Source organism: Thamnophis elegans, chromosome 4, assembly GCF_009769535.1.
Source record: "Thamnophis elegans isolate rThaEle1 chromosome 4, rThaEle1.pri, whole genome shotgun sequence".
In the NCBI taxonomy this organism is placed as follows: domain Eukaryota; kingdom Metazoa; phylum Chordata; class Lepidosauria; order Squamata; family Colubridae; genus Thamnophis; species Thamnophis elegans.
In genome coordinates, this window is record NC_045544.1 from 50,293,969 (window position 1) to 50,304,039 (window position 10,071).

Genomic DNA, 10,071 nt, shown 5'->3' on the forward strand with positions numbered 1-10,071 from the left:
TTTAATCAATATAACATTGTCAGCCAATATAATATTGTCAAATTAAGAAAGGCAGATTGTGTATTTGTGGGTGGGTGTGTGTTATGAAGTAAATTTGACCCCTCCCCTTTCCAGAATTATGGGATCTATAATAGTAAAATTTGGGACCCAATTGTTGGTTTGAGTGATTTTTTAAAAAAAATGTTAGTTGAGTGGTAGAAAAATAAGATGATTGCATATTTTCAAATGTCTTTTCATGGGACTAGAGTTATTTTCTGTCTGTTTTCAGTGGAGAAAGTTAAAACCAGTGGATGGCACTCAGCATGGGGTTGAATTACGTCATCATCAGCTGAAATGCATGCTTACTGACACCATGAAGATGGGATGAACAGAGCAGAAATGGAGAAGCTAATTGGACAATATGAGATCCATCTCCTGCTCTCTTACAGTCTTCTAAAGAAAAGCTTACCAACAATTTCAGAAAACAAAGTGAGTTCAATGCTTTCTAAGATGCAGAACTGTGGTTCATAGATTCAGTTTATGTCTTATTCCTGCCATAAAGTTAATTCATTAAGACGGATAATGTGATACAGCTCCTTCTGATATACCTGCAAATTGAAGAGTTTTAACGAAAAGCCAAGGCAGCAGGATTTCTATGCTTCATGTCTGGAGGCTTTCTTAGATACCATTCAGATCTTTCCATTTTAGTTTAAAAAAATAAAGCAGGCACAAAATTTGGGGACCTGCCAAGGAGAGCTGGGGGAGGGCAGGGAGAGAGTGATTGTGGTGTCATGACCTTCTGCTGAAAATTAAGGAGGGGTGCATGTGTCTTCTAATTAGATTAAAATGAATTTTTCCACAGATATATTACTGCTGCCAGTGCTTACCTGACAATAATCTCATCCATCCCTGAGGTAAATCTATACATTCTCAATTCAGAACCTTGATGGGGAAAAACAGACCAATGTTACCAACCCTTTACCAGCTGGAACTTTGAAGATTGCTTTTTACTGTTTAGATGGAACAGGTTCCTTTCCTAGTATCCAGAGACATAAATGGTTATCTAAAATCCAATACCTATAGTTGAATGAGGCATTGCCTATTCTGTGGGCCCTTTGTTGCAAAAATGTCATTGATTTAGTTCAAGGTTACCTTGCAGGTCTTAAACATTTTTTATCCTAACCCTCTTACTGACCTCTCCTCTACTAACTTCTCCATCTTTGAGAGGTTGAGAATCGTCTGCTTCTTTGCTAGCACCAGAGTTTATTTGTCTGGAGGATTGAGTTTCTTTGTAAAGCACCCATTGTCTTGGATAGGACTCTTAATCTAAGTTACAAAATTAAACCATTTTCTGAATCTTTACAAGGTCAGCTATATCCTGGGCTCAAACAGAAGCATCGGTTTTTCTTAATATGTTTGACAACCTTTATCCTCTCAGGAAAAAAAGAAAAAGCCAATTGTTATATTTCAGTATCCTTTCAGTAATCTATTAGTGATACTAGATTCCTGAAACAATATAAGAGATTAGTTTGTTAATAATGAATACACATAGAATATTTCATCCATATGTATATTGCCAGTATACAAGAGGGAACACATTGGAGGATTCTGTTAAATTATGGTTCAAAGAAATAGGAATATACCATATATACCATATAAGACCCACCTTAGTTTTGGGGGAGGAAAATAGGAAAAAAATTCTGCCTACCAGGTATTCATCTGGCTTTAGTCTGATCAGCTTCAGCACATAGGTTTGCTGGTTTTGAGCGTGCACGCTTTTTATCCCTGGTTGGGAATAAAAAACAGCTTCTAAAAACAGCTGATCTTTGGAGGGAGCAGCAATGAGAAAAGCAGGCAAAGCACGGAAGATTGCTTCACTCATTAGCACTTCATTAGGACTGAAAAAAAGCTTCAAAAAAGCTACATTCGGAGTATAAAACGCACCCAAAATTTCAACCTTCTTTGGGGGGGGGAGTGCATCTTATACTCAAAAATACGGTAAATGCCTATCCCAGAATCTACAAAATAATTCTTAGAGACTGGTGATAATTATGATAGAAGCATTATTTTAGCCACTAGGCTAAAAACCAGGAGAGTGCGAATTCTAGTCATACCTTAGGCACAAAAGTGAGGTGGGTGACTCTGTGCCAGTCATTCACTCTCAACCGAACACACCTTCCTTGCAGGGTTATTGTTGTGGGGGGAAAAGGAGGAAGGCGGTTTAAGTATATTCACTGCCTTGAGTTCATCTTTTGGTATTGTTACCTGCCATTATATACAAGAATACAAACCTAGTTTTCTTTGGTTTTGTTTCTAAATTTGTCATTCCTATAGTTTCCAAGGAATAAACAATCATCTTGACATCATATAAGAGATATAGTATATTCATATGTCTTATCTTTATTTTTTTTAAAGATGCATTCTTAAAAGCTTACAGACTTACCAAAATCTAAATAATTTCCCCCCCAAAAAAGCCACTAGAATATGGAAGAATATTTAATCTGGGGAATTAATAAAATATTTTCTTTACTATTTTGATAGACTCCATATATTTGGAAAGCAACAATATTTTGTTTCTGCTAATATTTATCTGTATTTATCATTCCAGATTAATGCTTGATTGTTCCATTGATAGTAAAGTATTATATTTTCCAATGTAAAAATTGAGCCTTAAATAACTATTGAAACATAATATATCAATAATCTTATAAGGAAAATAAAGGAGTCAAGAATAAAAACAATTCCTTATTATAAACTTATATTCTATTTATTCTTATACATATAATACATAAGGATTCACCAGCATTGTATTTCTTCTTTATTTAGAAAATAAATGATTTATACAGCCTTTATCTCTTTTATTTGATGTCTCTAGATTTTAGTTATGAGAGACTAAATAAAGACAATAAGTTACTATTTCAAAAGTAATAAAATAAGCTTTCTTTGTAAGTTAACCATTACCTATATATTGGAAAGCAGGCTCTGTTACTTTAAGTCTGGGAAGGAAATATCTGACAAATATCAGATTGTTCATAACTTATACATAAAGAAAAGCCTCAAGAGAAGCATTTAAAGATTGCTGTATATCCCCTTTTAAATAACCCCTTTATCTTCTCCTTGCTATCTTCAGTTGCAAGCCACTTTAGCAGCACCTTTCCAAGTCAGAATGTTTTTTTTCTCCCTTGATAAGTTGTAATGTGATTTTAGTGATGGCAGCAGATGCTCTGCAAAAAGATTTAAACATAAATCCAGTTTTTGCAGCATGTGCATTCTGTGGAGGGCTTTTGTTTTAGATCAGCGGTCTCCCAAAATTTTGATCATGTACCCTTATCAATATTTTTTCTTTGGGCATTTATCCTACCTGCATGCATGCATGTTTACACATGCACAAAAAAGTTACACACCATGGTGTATACACACATATGTTATACACACACATGCACACACATGTTTACACACACAACACATTCACACTCACTCACTCACTCTAGGAAATAACTGTGCTCCGCCCTCACATCATAGGTTGGAAAAGTTGCACTTAGAGAACTCCAGAAAAGCATAAATTGGCATAGGTCAGGGGGTGTCAAACTCAGGCCTCAGATCTGGCCAACGGGCCTGTCCAGGAAACAGCAAAGGACAAGCCCGCGGTGCCTCTGCCAACGAAAAACAGAGCTCTTCAGGTCTGTGCACGGCTCTCATGAACGCCATTTTCACTGGCAGAGTGCTAGCAAAACAAACTACTAGCAAAAGTGGCATTTGATCAGACGAGTGACATTGAAGCTGGCCACCCCACTATGGCCACCCCCCACTCCTCGAGATCAAACACACCTTGATGCATCCCTCAATGAAGTCAAATTTAACATCCCTGACATAGCTTGGGACACAACATAGGAATGATCTCGGAGTATCAATCTTCTCTAAATGCCCTCAAGGGCTGCAAACTCAATTTAATGCAGTTTTTCTGCTTTCATTTTCTGTAGCTTTTCTAAAAAGCACAAGAAGAGTTTGGCACATTGGTACAAATCATACTATTGTACGTGTTGCTGAATCTTCAGCCTGCTTTCTACTTTGTTATCTTCCCCTTTGTTCTGCTGTTTCTTAATACACTCTGTTGAGTGAGGTTTTGCTCATAACCCATTTCTCAGTTTGCGCTCCCCTTTTGCCTTCAGTCCCAGTTATTTAATGAAAATGTTCAATATAAGGCAGATATTTCAGCCTCCACGTTGGTAATCTCTCCTCTACTAAAATGTAAGAATTAGCTTTCTAGAAAAACAACCGGTAAAAATAATGTTCAATGGGAAAAATGAATATGACCTAAAGTTTCATTCATACTATTTATTGCAACAGTTTGCTTTGCTTAATAGAAATGTTGATATAGATATTGTTCCCTGGTTGCAAAATGGTGAAAAGCATTCAGCAGTCCCCTGGATTAAATCACTAGGAACATAATCCCCAGTCCCCATTGCTGATTCAACTTCATAAAAAAAGCAACAACTGACTGATTAGATATTTGACTACTAGGTATTTATTTTTAGATATTAATGCAAGACCTAGATAAAGGAGATGCCGAGATGATTTCATTTAATGAGCTGTCAAGTAAGCTTCTTCAAGAGTACAGTGGTGATGACACAAGAAATGTGAAGGAAATTATGAAATCACTTGAATACCTCATGGATTAACCTGAAACACAGGTATGTATGTCTAAATTATACATAAGTGCACATCACCTCCACATTCTAAGATGTGAAGAATAGAAATTATGTTACTGGATACAACATATGATTTAAATTGGGGACTGTTTTCTTTCTTATTAAAGAATAATATTCTTATTAAATCAGAAGTGTCACATTTTTATAGCTGTAACAAGAAAGGGAGCCGATTGTCTTCTGACTATCATACAGGTAATCCTTGACTTACGACCGCAATTGAGCCCAAAATTTATGTTGTTAGTGAAAATATTTAAGTGAATTTCCCCCATTTTACAATCTTTCTTGCTTCAGTTATTAAGTGAATCACTGCAGTTAATAAATTGGTACATGGTTGTTAAGTAAATCTGGCTTCCCCATTGACTTTGCTTGGAAAAGGGTGTAACAGGTGATTGATCACATGATCTTGGGAACAGCAACAGTCATAAATATGAACCAGTTGCCAAGCATCTGATTTTGATCACATGATCATAGGGATGCTAAAAAGGTTGTACTGTGAAAAAGGGTCATAAGCCACTTTTTTCAGTGCCTTTGTAACTTTGGATGGTCAGTAAACAACTGTTATAAGTTGAAGACTATCTGTAACTCTTAGACTCTAATATTAGTTTACACAATCTTCTTCTGAAGAGGCATATACAGAGTTTTAGACATTAATGGCTGTGTGTTGCGTTATTTTGAGGGGGCAGCACATTTACACTGTTATACAAGCTGTATACTCACTACTTTACTTTGTAGCCAAGTGTCATTTCTTCAGTGGTTATCATATGAAAAGATCCACTTAAATTATGTACAAAATGTGAGGGAGTGTACTCAACTTCTGTGACATACTGTATGTATTAAATTTAAAAGCTGTATTACTGCGCACCTGGAGATAATACAACTGGCTCATGTAATTTAAAACTTTGGTTGATATAATAATATATCACAACAAAGAAGAAGGCAAGGTCCGCTGCTGAAATTAATTCTCTGGCCAGTTATTTCCTCTATGACTCGCAAAAGCTCCCCCATGTAGTATCATTCTATCTTTTGGATAAGTAGACTACTCTCATAATATATGCACCTAGATCCATACACCCGAACCTATGTTCAGTAGTTGAGGAAAAGGGAAGGAAAATCCAGTGCATTAAAATGGGATAGGGAGGTTAAGTACTATATATTTAATTTAAGATAAGACAGGCTTGCCCAAAGATATAAGAGAAGCTGACCAAATATATTTTGTGACAGAGCTTTTGCTAGACTTGTAAATAGATGTAGCAGACTCTGTTTCCAAAACATCCTTTAAAAGATGATAGTCTACCAAATTGACATTAATAGACAGATACAGGGTTCGTGTTTCTTCCCCCTCCCCCCGCAGTCAGTGAAAAGACTGTCACTTCCACTTCCAGATCTAAAGCAATAATGATTTGGTCCTAATTTCACTTGAATTGAAGGCGATTCTGCTAAGGGGAACTTTTCATTGATGGTATGTCAGTTATGAAATAGCTTCTGCAGTTGATATCCCTAGCATATATTATATTTTCAGTATCAAGTGAAAAACCATCTTCTTCAGGTAATTTAGCCTTTCATATGTTAAAATGCTTAATGTTTTAGATCTTTTCACTGCTATAGTGTACTACTTAGGTTTCATTACAACATTTCACTTTAAAAAAAACAATGTCATGAAGCATTCCTATTTGCGGGTTGTAAATTACATAAAGAAATTTTTCATTATTGGAGAGATAGAAGAAGAAATAAAACAGTTCTGTAAAACTGAAAATATACAAAGAAATTTGTCCTTCTGGAATTAAATGCAGGTGCTTTAAACATTGATGTGGATGCTTCCAGTTCTGAAATTTTAATTAAAACTCAATCTCACATCCTTACAAATAGATTATATCAAAAATCTGTAAAAAAAAAATTAACAGTTGTAAGAAATAATCCCGTGTATATTGGAGAATTGGAGTTGGAGAAATATTCTGTTACTCATCTATAATTGGGTCACGATGACATATGACACGCAACTTCCAGTGATTTTTATATTTATTGATCTATAAAATCTTAGTTATGGATTAAAAGATGGGTGGATTTAGGGCTCTTTTATTTCCTAAATATAGTCCCTGGAGAACTAAGGTTGAGCTGCTTAGCTAGTTTTAATTGTAAACTGCTTAGAGTTATTCAGGTGAAGGGATAGTGTAGAAATAAATAGATAGATAGATAGATAGATAGATAGATAGATAGATAGATAGATAGATAGTATAGATAGATAGATGCCTTTTTCAACAAATGACTCTGGGCAGTGTACATCATAGAACATAAAACAAATTAAAAACAATTGAAACAACTGAAACAATATGGAATAAATATATCTATGGCATCAAATAGAACAGATACTATGGGTGTTAATACAGGTAATCCTCATCTTATGACAACAATTGAGCCCAAAGTTTATGTTGTTAAGTGAGACATTTGTAAAGTGAGTTTTGCCACATTTTATGACCTTTCTTGCCACAGTTGTCAAGTGAATCCGCAGTTTTAACTGAGTAACATGTTACACAGTTGTTAAGTGTATCTGGCTTGGCTTGTTAGAAGGTCGCAAAAGGTGATCACATGACCTGCAACTCCCAGACACTGCAATCATCATAAATGAATCAATTGCCATAAGTTTGATCAGTGACCATGGGATGATGCAAATGGTTCAAGTCTGGAAAACGTCCGTAAGGTCACACTTTTCCAGTGCTGTTATAACTTTGAATAGCCACTAAACAAACTCGAGAACTACTGTACAGTCAAGAAATGGGGCCCTTAATATTCGTGAGGGCCCTAGAGCCAGCCCACACAACCCAGCTTCATAGCCTATAAAGGCCAGCAAAACTGGGTGTAATCCTGATCTCTGAAGGGTTAGGGGCCCGGCAACATTCCTTGGCTGAACGGGTGCTGGATTGAATTGGGCAGATAGAAATGATGGGTAGAAGACATCCCTTAGAACAGTGGTCCCCAACCCCCCGGTCCGCGGAGCCGGTGCTGGCCGTGGAGTATACCTGGCACTAGGGCCGCAACAGTGGCCGGGGGCCATGATCGCTGCAGCGGCCGGGTGCCAGGATCGCTGCAGCTGCCGGGGGCCATGAGCGCGGCAGCGGCTGGGGGGACATGATCGCTGGCAGCGCAAAGGCTCCTGGGCCGTGCGCAAAAAGCTCCTGGGCCGTGCGCAAAGGCTCCATGGAAGAGATCCCCACGCAGGTACACAATCATAGTGTCCGCCGCGAACAATGCCCGCCACCCCTGCGCGCGCTCAGCGGCCCACGGTAAAATTATCAAAGGCTGACTGGTCCGTGGCGATAAAAAGGTTGGGGACCACTGCCTTAGAATATATATCTGACCCCAAGCCATGAAGATTTAAGGTGCTAACGACCATCCTTAAATTGGCACCCACAAACACACTGGCAGCCAATGCAGCTCACAGAGCTGGTGTTACATGTTAATGTTCTTTAAGCTCCACTGACAGATTTTAAATGTTGTCCCTTTTGTGTGAATAACAAACAAACAATATCAGTTGCTCAGGTAAGTTATAAAATAAAAAAGTTAAGTGACACACTTCATCAACTTTGTGATTTGAATGTATAAAAAGGTAAAGATTCCCCCATACATGCGTGCTAGTCATTTTGGCCCTAGGGGATGGGGCTCATCTCTGTTTCAAAACCGAAGAGCCAGCACTATCTGAAGACGTCTCTGTGGTCATGTGCCGGCATGACTAAATGCCAAGGTGCATAGAGCACTGTTACCTTCCCACCAAAGTGATCCCTATTTTTCTCCTTGCATTTTTATGTGCTTTCAAACTGCTAGGTTGGCAGAAGTTGGGACAAGTAATGGGCGCTCACATCCGTTATGTGGCGCTAGGGATTTGAACAACTGAAATGCCAACTTCTGATCGACAAGCTCAGTGTCCTTAGCTACTGAGCCATCATGTCCTTTTTATTTTAATGTATATGCAAGTTCAAAGAATTGTTTGCATTCATTGTGTGAGAAGCTTTTCATTACCCATTTACCTCCGACAGGTGGTGTGCTGTTCTGTTCCTCATACTGGCAGTTCCATACCTTGTTCATAGCAAGAAGAGGAATTATGTAATTTCATACATTTTCATATGATTGTTTTAGTATGAAATATAGTACAATTATGGCATATGTTTTAATACTAAAGAGTATAGCAGGAGGTCCTAAAGCTGTACATATCATATAACAAATGCATGCAAAATGTGCTGAGTCACCCAAAGGGTTATTTTGTTCTCACTTTCCTGTAGTCACTGATTTTTTCCTTCCCTTCTATAGAACTTGCAATAGGCAGAATCGTTTGGAGGCTGACCTAAGACAGTACATGCCTTGTTCAGAGACCTTGAAAAGTTCCTCAAGTGGATACAAGAAGCAGAAGCTACAGTTAATGTCCTTGCAGATGCATTGCAACGGGAACCACTACTCCAGTCAGTGGTCCTGGAAGGGAACTGAAGAACAATTGAGGTAAGAGATGGCTAATTCTAGAATGACTTTTTTAGACTTAAAATGGTAAAATCCACGTTCGGCATGCTTAATCTTACTAAAGGATAACTACAAGATTAATGCAGAAGATAAAACTTGTCAGCACAAGATAAATATTTAAAGGATGGTCATTAAATATCTGCTGAAAGAGAAGTAAGTTGTTGAAATTGAGTACCTGTCTCCTGAAAATGAACAGAGAGCAGATGTTTTATTATTGGATTGATAACGCTGTTTATAGTTGCATCAAAGAAGCACCCATCAATCTTTTTGTCTATTGGAGAAATTGTTTATATGCATGATTAGCCTTGCAACAAATCCAGTGCTGATGCCTTACGTATCTACCAGAACAATCATAAATTGAGACCTCCCTGAATGGCAACTTCCTAACCAACCAACTTGCCCTGCTTTTCTTCTTGTCTAATCAGAAGGAAATAAGAGGCAGTTTTTGACCAGTGTGTTGCTATGAGTTACCTCCTTATATCTGTTTATGAAGAAAGAATGATTGCAGTATGTTGGATTGGCAGTAGGAAGAAAACTGTGCAGGGATGTCTTACTTTTTCTCAACAGATTTGGGTGTTGTTCTTTTCTCTGTCTCTCACACACGTTGCCATTCACTTCAGTTGGAAAAAAACAACCCTTGCTCTGCATCATTGGAAGATTGACCAATTTTGGGCCATGCTTGCAAAAGAAAGAGAAAGGAAAAAAATAATGAATTTTCTTGCTCTTTATAATAAGTATGGGTAAGTTCATACTAACAAAACTAGAAGAACAGCTTTAAATGCCTTCATCTGGTTCATTTTCATTCAATCAGTTTCTTTTGTATTTGTTTCTGAGCAAATTATTTATTTTGAAGATGCATGATTATAATGCAGTTACCCCT

General features: G+C 37.5%; 1 long non-coding RNA gene across 1 annotated transcript; it reads left to right on the top strand.

Annotated features, from left to right (window-relative positions):
• The first annotated feature begins 274 nt into the window (after positions 1 to 274).
• On the top strand, positions 275 to 9,168 carry LOC116507153. Its single transcript, XR_004255163.1, has 3 exons — positions 275 to 468; positions 4,515 to 4,670; positions 8,988 to 9,168. It is a non-coding gene; the product is annotated as an uncharacterized LOC116507153 (long non-coding RNA).
• Positions 9,169 to 10,071: the final 903 nt, after the last annotated feature.